Source organism: Lissotriton helveticus, chromosome 5_1, assembly GCF_964261635.1.
Source record: "Lissotriton helveticus chromosome 5_1, aLisHel1.1, whole genome shotgun sequence".
Taxonomy (NCBI): domain Eukaryota; kingdom Metazoa; phylum Chordata; class Amphibia; order Caudata; family Salamandridae; genus Lissotriton; species Lissotriton helveticus.
In genome coordinates, this window is record NC_136065.1 from 459,517,316 (window position 1) to 459,533,848 (window position 16,533).

The 16,533-nt window shown below is 44.0% G+C and overlaps 1 protein-coding gene across 1 annotated transcript in view; it reads left to right on the forward strand.

The window, feature by feature from the left end:
• Positions 1–16,533, forward strand: part of C5_1H10orf71 (chromosome 5_1 C10orf71 homolog) — a 133,549-nt gene that overhangs the window by 104,872 nt on the left and 12,144 nt on the right. The gene's annotated exons all lie outside the window — the stretch shown is intronic.

The following is a 16,533-nucleotide window of genomic DNA, read 5'->3' on the forward strand; positions in this document are numbered from 1 at the left end:
GCAACTCTCAAGGAAGACACAACAGTCGACACTGGGAATCCTCCACTGACTCAGAGAGCCAAAACAGGAGCAGTGACCACAGTCATTCCAGCCCGACAAGACGGGATCACCCCATGCATCCCCGGATCAGAACACCAGAACAAGTTGATCGACCCAGACGGCAAACCCGACGGCCGGAGCGTCTCATTGAAGTGATCTGAGACTCAGTAAGACTTTATACAAATGGGGGAGATGTCATGACGTGACTGCCTGACCCCTGTCTGCGACAGGACAGGCAGGAAAGGAAGGGGCGTGGGGAGTAAGGGAAAGAAAGGAAGTGGAGTTAGTTAGAAGGTGGACACGAGATAATAAAGACGTGTTGATTCACCTTCCCGGCTCCGTGTGTTTCCTTTAGGGGGAGCGTGACAGAAGGGTGTGGCAAGAAGGAGGCAGAATGTAGGAGCAGGGCTGGGAGAGAAAAGGAGAAGGTAGATAGAGGGTTGCACAGGGTGGAAATGAGGGGTGACAGGGAGGGGAGCAAGGAAAATGAGATAGGGAGGGAGAAGAGTACAGTGGAAGATAGAAGATGGAAGGAAGGAAGATCAAGGAGGGAATCAGGAGAGAGAGTGATGGTCAGTAGGAGGTACCAGAGGAATGAAGGGGTGAGGAGGAACTTATAGAGATGCTAACGTTAGAGATAGGAGGAGAGGGGTCGAGATAAATGATGAGTAAAGGAAGGGGAAAAGGAGGTGTGAAAAATAAGGATGCACATGATGACAAATATAATATAAAATGGCACTGTTTCCCATTTTTTCCAATACTTCTTGAAAGAGAAACAACCTTATCCACCTCTACCCCCCACCCCCCTCCGCCACCAATGATTGGGCTCCCTAGCTGCCCTCGCTCTGCACAGTATTGGGGCTACTGTAAAGAACATCTGCCAGGACTGCTCACGGTTCATCAATTGGGCCCTGTGTGGCACTGGGAGCTCAAGGCCACCGGGGTTGGGCTATCAGTGTGTAGCACCTCACCAGAGGTGGCCAAGATGGCGGATACAATGAAGTTGGCCTTACTAGAGCATGGGCGGGACCCTCAGGAAGTATTGTGGACGGGTGAAAGGACACAGAGTGCCGGCCCCACATATTTTACTCTAGGATTTTAGGATGGATTTGGGACTGCTAGGAAAGAAATTAAAAGTGAGTGCACCGTGTCTGCCGAGTAGCGGAAGTATGGAGGGACCACTGGAGAATTTTAAAGTGAATGGATGCATGTGCCAGTGAGTGTGGTCTGTTTTTAATGGGTTAAATAAGAGAGCAACAATAGTTAAGATCACCCATAGAATAGTAAATGTACAGGAATTTATATAGCGCAAATCACCAAGCGGTTTCTAAGCGCTTGCTTAGGGAACCCGTCCTGGTATTCCCCTGTGAGATAACCCCGGCAGGGTATCCGCAAGGTGAAAGCCAGGCATCCCGCCGCGAGGGGCCGTTGTGGAGATTAAGCAAGCTATTGCCCAGAGTCGCAGAGTGTGAGCCTGTGAATTGAGTAGGCACCGGAGCGAGAATTGTCGAGTCCATGGACATTTTAGAACTCAAGACCCCGCCAAGCCGGGAATTGAACCCTGGTCCCGGGCTGACCTCTGCTTCCAGGTCTGCCTCCTCTAACCAGTGAGCCACACTTCTCCTAGTGCACAGAGGAGTGGTTCAAGGTAACAACTGCCATGCTTACACTGTTTCTTGACGCACCAAATAAGAGACCTGTCTGACAAATCTGTTGCTTGGAATTGGGAGTTCTGTTCGGAAAAAGGTGAGTTGGTTGTATCTGCACTCTCAAACCACCAGGGACAAGCGTCTCTTCACAAACCGAGCATACTGCGGAGAAGATCTAAACACAATGAAGGCAAGGAGAAGTCGAATTGCAAGGGTAAACAGGCAATTCTTTATACAGGTTGGTACTGCTACTAACATAGATAGCATTTTTTAAATTTAACTTGAAGCAGCAAAATAAAATTTCAAATGATGAAGTCTTAGGGCTACCAAAATGAATTTAATATGATTTAATTACATTTAATTACGAATTAGGAGTGGTGTTGGAATAAAGTTAATGTAACCTAATTTCATTTATTTTAAACGTTTTTAATGAAATTAAGGGCTACAGTAAGTAAAAGCTGTATGGTCATGTTAAGTTTCTTTTTCTGTGTTACCTTTAGTTAAAATCATTAAGGAATGGGATAGTGTTACCATTAGGGCTAGGTTAAGGTTATTTTATTTTATTCAAATTATTTAAGGACGTGTTAAAGTTGGCAGTAGGGTGTGGGTTAAATATATATTATTTTATTTAAGAGAAGCTAAAATAATAATGAAATTGGGCTATCATTATAATTAAACTTAGGTTAAAATTAAAGGAGTTAGGGTTTTTATTGTGGCTATGTTATGGTTTATGGAATATAGTTAAAATAGAAATAATTTAAGACGGGTTAAATACATCACTAGCTAAGGTCAATTGTAGAGATTAAGAGCTGGGTTTTCGAGAATGGTTAAATTAGGAATAACCAAATAAATATAATTAACGGCAATTGAATTTAATGATAAGCCAATTTAGATGTATGGTTCATGTGTTGAGGTTGAGTAAGTGGTAAATTTAATTTCATATTTATGTTGTTTATGTTGTTTATGTAGTTGCTAAGTAGTGGGTCGAAGGTAATGGACGTCCAGGTAGTAAAATACATTATGTAAGGGGCAGGCACTGCAAAAGCTTTAGTAGTGCTCAGGGCAAAAACGTTTGCGGCCCTCACTCTCACTCTCTACTCCAAGGAGCACCTCTGGATTAGGAAAACATTTGCTGGAGAAACAGAGAAAGTATTTAGCGGTACCTAATGGTGTTGCATCATCTCCTACTTCATTCCTGCTTTTTAAGTCTCAGCTGTTGTCGAAGATCTGTGTGTATAATACCAACAATTAGAGAGGTCATTGGATCAGCCTATTGCCTAGCATTTATTGTCTCTCTTGTCAGATTCGCTTGCTTGATTCTTATTCGATGACTTTCCTTCTTTACTTTTGTTTGTCTGCCTCTATGGCATAGCTTTTCTAGTATCTTTTTTGATTGGACGTCTTATATTCAGTGGAGAAGCGTGGCTCAGTGGTTAGAGGCGGCAGACCCAGAAGCTGAGATTGACCGTGGACCAGGGTTCGATTCCCCGCCTCAGCGGGTCTCAGGCTCATAAAGTCCACGGACTCGACAATTCTCGCTCCGGTGCCTACTCAACTCACGGGGTCACACTCTGCGACTCTGGGCAATAGCTTGCTTAATCTCCACTACGGCCCCTTGTGGCAGGATGCCTGGCTTTCACCCTGTGGACACCCTGCCGGGGTTTCTCACAGGGGAATACCAGGACGGGTTCCCTAAGCAAGCGCCAGGATGCCCTTGGGGTGACAGGTTTGCGCTATATAAGTACACCTACATTCTACATTCATCCAAGGCTAACATCAGGAAACTTCTTTATTTTATATTTCTTTGAGCACTGTGCAAGAGTGAGTGTCTTTTGTTGGTCTGTCCCCACCTCACATCCCCATGCCAAGATCGCTCAATGTTCCTCCTCACTCCTCCCAGCTTATCCATAAAATCACAGCAGCAGGTATATTTTGGGTTTCTCTTTTATCTTCTTTCTTTCACATATTGCATGTGAGAGTAGGCCTTAATGCAAAAGGCAACATTTGGGCGCTGGGGAAGCAGAGCCCCAAATGGGCATTGGTTCCAGTTCTGAGTCATGTGGAAAGCAAATGGTACTAGTTTTCCCATAAATTGTGACACTTCCTCGGAAAGCTGTTATTTTTTTAATACTTGCAACTAGTCAGTCCTCTGTGTTATTTTTAAACACAATAATCTGTAACATACTTTTTAAAATTATATTCACAGTTTCCTGATATAATTTTTGAAAAATAAATAATGGCTTTTACAATGATTGAAAATATTGAATTTGCTGTTCAGTTTTGCTATACCTTAAATTGGTGTTTGATTTTCCACCAGAATTTTTTTGTTATTCAACCTTTTTAATAACCTTTTTTAATAACATTTTACAAACAAGCATTGGGAACAGCTTTGCACTCATATTATTAAGGTGAGACCTAGTGACGTTGCACAAGCCCCAAAAGAGCACAGGGCCTGATGCAGACAGCAACAGCTTCATTTCTATTGCGATGGCACTTGTAAGAGGACAGTACTGTTAGTTTTCAAAGAACTGTAGCATGTTTAGTAGAATACTACAGAATAGCACAACTAGACACATAGGGCCTGATTATGAAAAGTCCATGCTGTGCAGGAACTGGGGTGCATGCACACGGGGCACATGTTGTGCCCCCCTCGGTGCATCCACATATGGAGGAGGTACAGGGGACCCTGCAAGACCCCCTTTGTTTCCTCTCCGCCACAGCATACATGGAGGAACCTCAAGACACCGCTGGCAGAGAGGAAACTCGGAAAATGCTTGGTGGGACCACCGCGGTCCCGCCAGGCATATTGAGGACACCTGACTGCCGCAACACCGCCAGGGAACCGCGGTTTCCTAGCAGCTGCAGTGGGACTGTGGTGGTCCGACCACCCGAATCGTAATAGGGTGGTTGGGAGCCCGCCACCACCGTGCCCCCACGAGTCTGGTTGTCCGTGGACCGCCAGACTCGTAATCAGGCCCTTAATGGGAAGGCACTAGAGATGGATGAGACACTGAAAGCTCAGGACAGGCTCGAAACAGATCTTGGTTCTGGTTCAACTTGAGGTCCTCTCAGATCCTTGAGCAGGAAACAGTCCGAGCTTTCATGGTAGGCGATGCTGCCTATTTGTTACAGCTGCCGTGCGGTCTTGACTTAGCATCACGTGAAGCCCAGAAAATCTCCCTGTTCCGAAAAAAACATAATAGTTATTTTTGTGAAGCACTCTTATGGCCTTCGGTAACGTCCATACTATGTTAAACTGCAGAAATAAAATCTGGATTCTGCTGCTCAACCACACTCTAATCTCCTCCCCCAAGAATTAAAGTCAAAGCGTTAATCTTTAATATCAGAAAGAGACACCCATCCTGTAGCTGACTTGCATTGAACTGAACAGTATAAAACTGGAACACTTAGGATTAATCTGTCCTTCCCTGCTTGATCCCAAGCACATACTTTGTTTCACTGAGCATTCTTTTTGTTCATTATCACATATGTGAGCACCTTTAAATACACAAGTTCAAAATTTGTGGTGTATAAAAAACTTCTCTTGTGTTATTGTTTTAAAAGCCTATATTGTGGTTCAATAAAAATCTAAGATGCATATAGGGTGCACATAACAACTGATTTGCCTGTTAATTCACTAATAGTATTTCCATCAGTGCAGGGGCAGAAATGTTTCTCAATTCATGTTTAAAACTCTCACTTTTAATACTTTTCAAAGCAGATATATAATCTGATGTACAACGGTGAAAAACTACTATGTGCTAAAGAAATACACTTTAACATTTTGTTGACAATACAATATCTATTCTAACATAATGGTTGTTGCATGATTTACCTGCTAAACATTTTCAGGACTCGGTGGGTGCACGAGCTCTATACAGAACCGACCTTTGGATTGGGTCTGTTTCGGCTCTTCTGTTACTTTGTTGTTTTGCCTACCTTCAGAAAACACCATAATATCTCTGCATAACAGCTGCTGTATGTTTATAGGGATAGTTCAAGCGCCTTTTATGTAGCATCATGAATGTAAGGCTTCACACATCCCTAGTGAATCAAGGGGGCATATTTATGATTTCTGGCGCATCTCTGCAAATCAGCAGGGATGCGCCAGAACTGATGTGTCACGCAATTCCCACCTTGCGGCACCACAGATGCGCCGCATTTACAATGCGGCGCACCATGGTGCAAGGAAGGGCAGATGCGTTACGCATCTTGTGTGTACGGGCGGCGCATTGCTGGAGTAGCGTCGCAAGTACGACGCAACTCCTGCAATGTACAGAGGCCACCCATACATAACGTGGTGCGTCACTCCTTATGCCTGCTTCAAGCAGGCGTAAGGATTTGACCCAGCAGCGTCGTAAAACTGACTCAGTGAAATCTTGTAGATTTCACTGTGTCCGTTTTACGGGGCTTTCCTATGAGGGAATGCCCACCCTGCGACAGAACGCCCACATGAAACCTGACGCAGGTTTCATGTGGCGCAGGGCTTTACAATGTGACGCATTTGCCTAGATGCGTCACGTTGTAAATAGGTCGCAGGGATGCACCACGTTTCCGCGCCGTTGCGTCATGCAACGGCGGCGTAAACGTGGCGCAAGTCCGACATAAATCTGCCCCATAGTGTCTAGATTGTTGGCTATATTTGAGTACCATTCATGGCACTGCTTAACTTAACTCAGTGGTCACAGGCGGTGTGTATTGGCGCTAATTCTATGGGGACTGGGACATTTGTTTTTTTTATCACCCAACTCTGATCCCGAGCAAGAAGAAGGATGTCACAGAAGGAAAAAAGCTAGGAAAAGAGTGACACAGAAAGACAGCAGTGTTAAAAATGAATCCTACAAGAGTGAAATAAGACACAGAAAGAGTAAGGTGGAGGAAGAAAGAGGCATGAGGTGGGACCATTATTAGATGGCCTTTGTACTCAGCAACCCCGGCATTCGGCAGTTCTGATAACATGCTCCTAGGATAGTGTTTGTGTGTTGGGAACTGCAGTTGTAGACAACATTACAGTCCTCCCATTGGCCAGCAGTATGTGACAGATCTCTTCAGTTTTTTAATGTCTTATCAGTTGGTGATGTCTGGTTTATTGGCTGACACAGTACTGGGTGATGAACAAGACCTATAGCTAATATGTCTTATTTGAGTGTCAGAGGATTAAGATACGGTTAGCTTCCAACCGCAGAGTATAATGATATTAGTATTAGTGTGGGCCAGAATGGTTATATATGAATTAACTTTAATGTATAATACTCAGATTGGCCATTGGCCAGCTCTGCTTTGCTTACCTGGATATAGGTAGCAGTGTGCCGGTTAATTTGTTACATATCCGTGGGATGTAAATTATAGATTGTTCTTGAAGGTAGAATTATATTTCTGAGTTCTGGGTTATGGAATGATGTAGTTATCATCGAAATCGTCATATTTCAACTGTCTTCTGACGTGTGTATGCTTATGAATTCTTCAAACCTTGGCTGGTAGCGAGTTCCAGAGTTTGGCGGCTCATATTTTGTAGTTTTTGTTGGTATCCAAGATATGGGAGATGGGACACAGTGTTTTCATTGTGTGGAAGGCACTGTTTTTGTCATTGTTGACATGTGGTATCAAGGATAGGTCTGAATGTATGGTTACCCCAATGTTTCTGACTTCTCTTGATATTTCCGGAGTGGATTTGAGTTCCTTGGGCTATATGTTAGTAGACGGGTATTGTTGCTGTTTTCCACAGGCCATGATCTCAGTGTTTGTAATTTTGAGCTTTAAGTGGTTGCTCATCATCCATGTTTTTATAGTGCTTGTGTTAGTATAGCAAAGCCTGCACACTACGCATGTATCATCATCTTCTTTTATGGGATATTTTTTAGGTGCAGTGTCCATGTTATTTTGAATTTCTGCAGTTGTGTGCTCTTCAGCACAAACTGGCAGATGGTATGTGTTTTTTCAGCCCAGAGCACAGGGCAAATTTTGCCTTGATACGAGTATCACTATTATGCATAATGGTTCCCAATTGTATTAGTGCAGCACGTTTCTATGAGGAGGGAATTAATAGTGTTAGACATCAATTACCGAAATGTTGATGCCATATGTTTAAAGGGTTAGCCATCACCTCCACTGGGTTTATTCCATGTTCTCCATCATGGTATCTGCAAGGCTTAGGAATTGAAGCCTATCTTTGAAAATGGAAACAGACATTGGTCATGGTGTTCCCTTGGTTTATGATGTTTATTGGCATTCTGTGTCCCAGATGAAAATTGCTGAAGATGAATTCAGCACTAGGGGCCGAGACTGTGCCTGAACAGCTGCTAGAAACCACAATTTATTTACAGATATCTTGAGAGCAGGCACCATATAAAATGGAATGGATTGGTTTTTGCATTGACACTGTCTTGCATCTTTCTTTGGATGTGGGCTATCTGAGTGTGTGGCAAATTTTGTATTCCCCTTTTTTATTATTCATTAGCATTGTCCCTGCATAGTAAACAGGCATGTACCACTACATTGAGTGCCCGACTGCATGTGAAACTTTAATCCTGACTTTTTGTTTTTCATTGCAATCATGCTAAATGAGCATGTGTGTAGAGTCCTAAGTGTGTCATAACACAAGGTCCAGAAACTGTTCTGTGTCCTGGAGGGTTGCACCAAGCCAGCTCTTGTAGCAGGCATATGATTACAGTCCGTGCACTGGGTAAGTTAGCGCCTAGATACCCGTATGTGTGACAAGCAGCGCTCTACAAATCCATCTTATATTACATTACATTACACATTACATTTCAAATCAGTGGTGTCAGTGTACTGAGTTTTCATGAATCTTTAATATTTCCAGACCATTTTCTCTGAGGTAGGAGGGAGCAGGGTCTTCTGATCCATCTGGTGTCCAGGCTTTAAGGTGAACCCCAGAACTTGTGCTGACATTCCACGTGAGCGAAGAATATGAATATATATGCAATAGTTGTGTAGTACATGCATGGTAGTAGGACTCTGTATCTGGTGAGAGTTTTACTACTGGGACCTGAGGGATCCATTTTGATGGTCTCTGGTTTAGAATGGTACAAGAATGAGGATGGATACAGCTTGCCCAGACAGTAAAAGTGCATTGGCCACATTCTTGTGACTGAAGTGGGGAGACCCAGAAACTGGAATGAGAGACGATGGAGGCAAGGTTATCATTAGAAATTCAATGAGGCCCTAATTATAAGATGGCTGCTGATTAGTTCTTCCTGAGCAGTGCCATTTGGTTGATGGGAGGGGTGAGACTAAAGTACTGAAGTTTCTGTTGTTCAAGATTAATACGTTTCTAAGCATGCCATCATCACTGCTACCTTCTGTGAGAGCCTTCAGCTTGCACACAGGCTGTTTTTCAGAGACATTTGTAAGTGAACCAACCCAAACCGATTCTGAAACATTAAACAGTGGATCCACTTCCCCTTCAGGAAAATGAGTATAGTAATGGAACTCCACCTTACTGTGTAACAGTTCCAAGTTCTTCACCAAAGAAGGGAGGCCTCTGGTGAGTACTTGAAGTATGGATGTGTGACCACAGCTGGTGTTTGCATTTTTGCCAGCCTCCCAGAGGTAAAGGGACATCAGCTGACGCCTGCACTTTCTGCTGGAGGAACTGAGTCTGTCTCGAGCCTAGATGCCTACAGGCCTGCAGGGAGAAGGAGAGTGCCTGGCCGTGCCAAAGGAGAGACTGTCCAGGCAGGGGGAGAATCCCTGCATGTTCCTGGTGTGAGGAACACCCAGAAGAAGCAGACTGACAAATTGTGAGCACAGACCTGTGTTGTGAAAGAGTCCTTGAGCAGTTCTGCTGCTTTGAAGTTTCAAGCATGAATGTGTCACCTACCATCCCGCATCTTGCTGTGTGCCTTGCAGACTGGTGCTGCCGCTACTGATATCAGAACCGAAGATCAAGTATCGGTCAGCCTGTGAGGCTGCTACTACCAAAGATGAGTGCTGCTGTCTGAGCCTGCCATGCTGTCTCCATCAAGTACTCTGTGTTCCAAGTTCCAAGTGATAACGCTGCTGCATCCTCTGCAGTAATAGAGCCACTGCCACTGCCACAGGAACACGAATCCTGAACGCATCTGCCCGCATCACCAGAACTGCATCGCCAGTGGGCGGGTAAAAATAAGGCCTATGAATGTGGTGAGAGATTAAACACTAGGCGAAAGCTGCCCGGGTGAACGCGAATTTTTTTTAAGCTGTTTGAACTGATTTTCCATCTAGTCAGTGGGGAGTGTTTGAGTGAACTACACCTGTGCCTAATCAATGCCTATACCCACGCTAAACACCGAGGGCTGTAGACATTCGATAACTAATAACGAGTGGTGGGGGATACTGAAGGGTGATGTGCCTCAGTGAAGATAACGAAAAGGATTACAACGGGGTAACTGAGAACCTTATTGAACGGTGCAATATTTTATTTTGCTGTGAGATTGAGGAGCTTTCTTTTAACTAAAAGTACAATATGCTTTTGAGTTTATTGGTTGACTAATCCATCCTAAGGTGTTGACCCCTAAACTACTTCTCTGAGAAGCCTTTGAGTGCTCGGCCTTGCTATCCTAGAGTCATGTAAGGATGTGTGGAAAGGATGCACCTGGTTTAGTTTGCAGAGCGATAGAACAATAGTGGAAAACAACCTCATCACCACGATTGTGGCCAGTAGCCTCTGTCCAATCTCTGCCCCAACCACCTCCTAAATGGGGAGTGACATTGGTTTTCTCAATGTTGTAAAACAGCTTTGCATTTTTTTCTGGGCTCTTGAATGTCCCGTTGGTTTGCGAAGATTATTTTACCAATGAGAATGTTTTACTTTATTTCACACATTATAGTTGTTATACAATGTGTGTTTTTACTTACTAAGATATTTACTAGCCAGGGCTTATACAGGCTCAGTGTTTGATTTGCCAGTGGATACAAATGCAGTTTGCAGTAGTTTATAACCTTCAGGTTCTAAAAGAAGTACATGATGAATAATTTATTTTGTTGGTAGCTGAAGTGGCATAGGGCCATGGCACAGGAAGTCACTTGTGTTGATTCACATGGTGTGAGATATTATAGGTGCAGGGAAGGTGGCACAGCCTCCAATACTGCTATCAAGTAGTCTGTCATTGGTTGATGCTTTTAGTTGGAAAGCCCATGATTCACACAAGCACTTTCTTTCCTGTCTCCTCGTGCCTCACCAAATAGCCCTGGTAAGTCACAACACGACAGCCTCGTGGGCCTGATTCATCACCAGTCTGCCCATCTCGCATTGCCACTCCTTCCAGCCCTTGGGAGAATGGGACGGGTGTGCCGAGGTAGGCCACATCACCATTGTCATTTCCAGTTTTTCACTGACCCATCCGTGATACTGTACTCCCCCGTTTTTCACTGGCATATACCATAACCTGAAGTCAAACAAGTGAGGTGAGTTGAATGGGTGCTGTTTTTACAGGGACTGTGATGTTTGGTGCTTGGCCCTATAGGATTATGGGGCCAATTACAAGTGAGACATTTTTTCAGCCCAGTGTCCCATTCTGCAATAAATGACTAGGAGCACAGATAACTCCAGGGGTGGGTGGGGAAGACTTGGGGGCAGAGGAGAGTATAGTGAGCCATCTGGCATCTACGTTAGGAAGCCTACGCATTGCATTTTATGTGCAACGGAGGAGATAAATAAACGGGAGCAGGACCACTCAGGGTCCACTTCTAGAGAGTGAGAAATGTGCCTGTTTTGCGCTGTTTTCATCTGGTGCTGACTGGCACCATTACAGTGGCAGTGTAGACAGGTGTGGTTTAGATCCAGAGAAAGCAGCCATCCTGCGACCCCGCTACCCACCCACAACACCCCATTCAGCACCTACCTGCCTTCCTCAAGTTATACCTGTACAGTTGTACCTGGCTGTGATCTGAAATCAGCCTTCAGCCCCAGCGGTATTGGAGCCCGCCGTTCTGCCAGGGAGAGTCACAGGGAATCCAGTCCTGCAGCAGAGCCCCTCCTTATCTGGCAGCACTCTGGACTTGCAGCGCAAAACTGCCTTCAAGCCTACACCAATCCTGGGGCAGCACAATACGTCCTGGAAAGTGGGACGTGCTCTGCCACGTGGCCGCTTTCTGGCAATACACTAGCCCTTACTCCCATAATGCTTGCAGAGACTTTTGTGACCATTTCTAGTATAGAGGCCAAGAAAACTGAAAGAGCGCCTCTGAGAACTCTTGCCAAGACACTGAGGAACCAAGATACAAAATACACTAGGACACTAATGTGCCTAGAAGATCAGCAAGCTCTGCCAGCTCCACCAATGCCGCCACCAAGAAATGGCCGGCACCTGTACTGCTGACGATCAAGCCAAGGATCCTAAAGCTTAAATCATTCAAGTTGCAAATCATCAGTGTTGAGGTGGTTGATCCTGTGCCAGCCAGGAATACGGCTGGAGAACATACTAATACTGGCCAGATCAGACTTTCCACTAGTAGGACAGAAGAAATTTGAAGTGGCCCTCGCCAGAGCACCAGGACAAGAAGAGGTGGTAGGTGGAATAAAAGGCAGACCCCACTATGACAGCCAGCAGGGTTGCAAAGGGAGATAACATCAGCCTACGACAACTGCAACCACCAAATGTCTCGCCGAGAGAAAGATGTGCTCGATGCTCAGCAAGCGAAACCACTTTGCATGTGTATGGAGGAGCAGGGGAGGGAGTATCAAAACACCAGGGAGACCCTGCCCCAATCTGACGCTGCATGATCTCTCAGTAGAGGAGGATGTTCAAGAATCACTGACACAAACCGTGACTCTCAACAGGTAGACTCAGTATAAAAACGAAGACATCTTCTTGATGTCTTTTACAAGGCAAAACAATAACAACGAACGAAGACCTCAACTGATCTGTGAGTGAAGGCGCTGATCGACACAGTTGCACCAGTCAATGTGATGAACATCAAACAATAAGAAATATTCAAACCTTGACCACGCTAGCCTTTACTAATACTACATTCTACGCCTATGGGGGCAACAACCCCTAGTGCTAGCTGGCATCATGGAAGCGACAATTCAGAATGGACACACAAAGAGCCAATCTTGATTCTACAACACCTTTGAGGGGGAAGGTATGCTGCTAAGCTGCCATACTCATGAAGACTTTAGTCTCATCTTCTTTGGTTGATGAGTACACGAAGTGCAACTTCAAGGTATCATTCAGTACTTACAAGGCCTCTTTCATGCCCTGGGGTGCCAGAAAAACACACATCAAGCTTCATATATATAAAACAGTAAAACCCACAGCCCTCAGGCACAGATGGATAACATTCCCACCTGAGGCCAGTAGTGGAAAAGGAATTGGGAAGGCTGGTTCAATTGGATTTCTTGAAGAAAGTTCAGGCCCAGACTGGCCGTTGCGGGCACCGGGCAATCCCCCGGTGCGCCGCAAGGGTGGGGGCCGGTTTTGGGCCCTGGGGCCGTTTTTGTTACAGGGCCTGTAACAAAATCGGCTGAAAACCGACCCGGCAAAGAGCTCGGTAGCACCCCCAGGGGGGGCGGCTAAGCACTTTGCCAGGGCCGGTTTTGGTTCTCAGTCCGGCCCTGAGAAAGTTGATGGCCCATGCCAAGGGTATCCCTCATGGTCATAGGGGCCTCAACTTTATTTGGTATCAGTGGAGGAATTCCAGAATGCCATCAGGTAGATGCTGTTAAGCTTGGAGGATACTGTGAATTTCGTTGACGACATCCTCCTATATTCAAACCTTTTGAGCATGACCAAGGGCTCATTACTAAGTTTGTGTTGGTTCAGTCTTGTTTTCAAACTTGACATGGTCACTCGCCAGGAATACATTTTGATACGGGAGTTCCCATAGTCAATTTTAATCCATTTATTTACCCAGTCTACCACCTATTCCTACAAACACCCAAAATCAGGGCAGCAACCTGAGCTCTGGCAAACACCGGGCCAGAGGGAAAGAAAAAGGGTCGCCAACAAATAGCCCTAGTTTCTGGGAGTCTGTTAGGTATTGCATCAATCACCCAGCGAGGAGCAAGCTGGTAGATGAAGCATGCCACTAGGTGGGTGGGGGCTATTGCATCTTTGAAATAAGCATCCCCGAGACTTGTGGATACTAGTGGACCTAAGTGTAAGGTGTTCTTTTGGTTGTACAGAAGAACAGCACACTAATTTGTGGTGTGAATTCTCATATATTCGACAACTCTAAATGAACTTCAGCACCACCTGTGAGCGATGCTGCAGTGACTGAAAGATCAGGGCCTAACTCTTCATAAAGGAAAGTGCTTCTTTTTCGAGAACCAGATCAAATACTTCGGCTATGTGTTTTCTAGAGGCCTGAAGGTGGACCCACACAAGTCGGAAGCAATCCAGAATGCAAACACCGTGCTGAATGTGACATAATTAAAAAGCTTCCTAGACTTGGCTAATTATTCTGTGAGATTCATACCTAAGTTAGCCATGCTGTCAGAAACGCTGAGGGCCCTAACAAAAGGCCAATACCCACTGGGCATGGGGAAGTAGTGCAGAAGAAGCATTTATCAACATCAAATGAGCACTGCTCCATGGCAAAACAATAGCCTACTTTCATCCCGAGAAAAATATAGAATTGTGGACACAAGCTTTGTAGCCTGGGTTGATGTCCTAATACAACAATAAGGCTGAGAGGAGTGGGTACCAATTATATTCGCAAGTAGGGCACTGATAGAAATGGAATCAAGATATGCTCAAATCAAGCAATAGGTGTCGGCCATCAAATGGGCATACCACCGCTTCCACCTGTCACTTATGGTAGGGAATTAATGGTCATGACTGACCTACACCACTCTTCAATCTATTTACGGCAATGTCCCAGCATCCTCTGCCATAATTGCGAATTGGGTAATCCAGTTAAATCAATATGCTTTTACAATGATGTGTGGACAAGAATTTAGTAACCCTGCAGATAGCGGAGGGATAGGAGAAGGAAGGGTTTGCATTTATATAGCGCTTGCTACCACTGATGAGGTGTTGAAGCGTAACACGCTACTCTGTAACTCAAACAGGATCAGTGGGGAATTAGTATAGTGAAATATGAAATTAATTTGAGCTGTGCACATGTTAGTTTGTTAGTTTGATTGAAAAGGATAGTGGAGGGATAGAAGAGGGAGAAGGGTCTAGAAAGTGTATTTTATTTGGAGCTCACAGCAGTAGAAGGAGGTTTGGGACGAGTGAAGGGGAGGTGGAGGGGCGAAGAGTCAGAGGGAAGGGTTTAGAAAGGCTTGTTTGGGAGATCTGAATAGTAAAGGAGGTTTGAGACGCAAGGAGGGAAGAGTCTAGAAAGGGTTATTTTGGGTATCATAGTAGTAGAATGGGGTTTGGGATGAGTCAGAGAGTGGTGGTAGAGGATATATTGAGAGAGGTATAGGGTGAGAAATAGGGTAGTGTATTGGAGATGCTGAATTAGCAGTAAAGTAATAAATATGAAGTTACATAGGTACATGGAAGGTATTTATGTATAAGTAAGGTAATATATGTAGATTTAAGTTTTATTTAATGACTCAGGCTTTCCGGTGTTGCTGTATTTTAAGCCATTTTCTTTTGTTTTTGTGTTTTGTAATTCAATAGTGAAGCAACTCTTGATAAATAGTTTTGATAAAACCTTTGCTTATCCAAGCAGTCACCTATATACATGTTAAACATAGAATAATATAACCAAAAGTAATATGTTCATTTGGTAAGCAGAACTAACAAATAGCTAAATATTTATAAACATAATTATTATACATGTTTATACAAAGCAATATACATATGTAGGTACGCAGTTCTAAAACTCAGAAGGTCTCATACGTAATTTCAGTTTAAAGATATTGTTTCATATTTCAAGGAAATGCTTTGTAAGCTTAGTGTGAAGGAACATGGGAATGGACAAGATGAGACTGTTATCAAAAAGACTCTAAAGCCCATTGTTTGAATGGGAGGAGAATATACAGAATGAACTGCAACATTTCTTTCAAAGCTGTTCCTAATAATCCATGTTCCTAGAGTAGGTTATCCTACACTCTTTGCCATTGCTTTTCCTGATACTTTCCACTCTCTTGTCCGCCCTGAAGTTAACGGTTTTGTGCTGAATGTGAACGCTGATTCGCAATCCTACCAGACCTGTTTTGCTGATTGCAGTTGCTACCTCTGCTGCATGATTATTTTGCTTTTGTAAACTTCCCTTTATGGGAAGTTTTAGCTGATAATATTGATCGAAAATGAGTTTCATGATCACTCTCACTCTTGACTTTTGAACTTGAACTGTTTATGGGTTCGTCCTAACACCCATTTAACCCCATTCTTTAGAATAGGGATTCATTCCTTTATGGATCATGCTGTATTTCTTATTTGATGACTTGTTCTAACGAATATTTCACTATCAATTCTGTAATTTGGTTTATGCCTTTTCGACTAATTGGATAAAGAAAATTAAATAAACCTCTTAATGAAAATAAAATCCTTAAAACCAAGCAAAACTTTCAGTATTGACTGAGCATAGGGATAGTATTGTGATTATTGATTTTTGTTATGTATAACTCCTGATCATCTCATATACAACGGCAAGTTTGTTTTGCAGAGATGTGAGAGGACATTTAGAGAGAGAGAGAGAGAGGAAAAGGGAGTGGGGATTGTAGGAAGCTGGCTCTTTATATGGTGGACTAAAACAAGGTACATTGTGTAAAGAGTCCATGCAACCCTTATTGGTTTACAGAGACAAACATTATAACACTAACTCTCTTTTGTAGTAGTGTGGTAAAGCAGTTAAGGTTATGTAGGAAGCTGGCTCTGTATGTGGTATGCCACTAGGTGAGTATACCATGCACAGAGTCAAGAGATTCACCCAAAAGTGAACA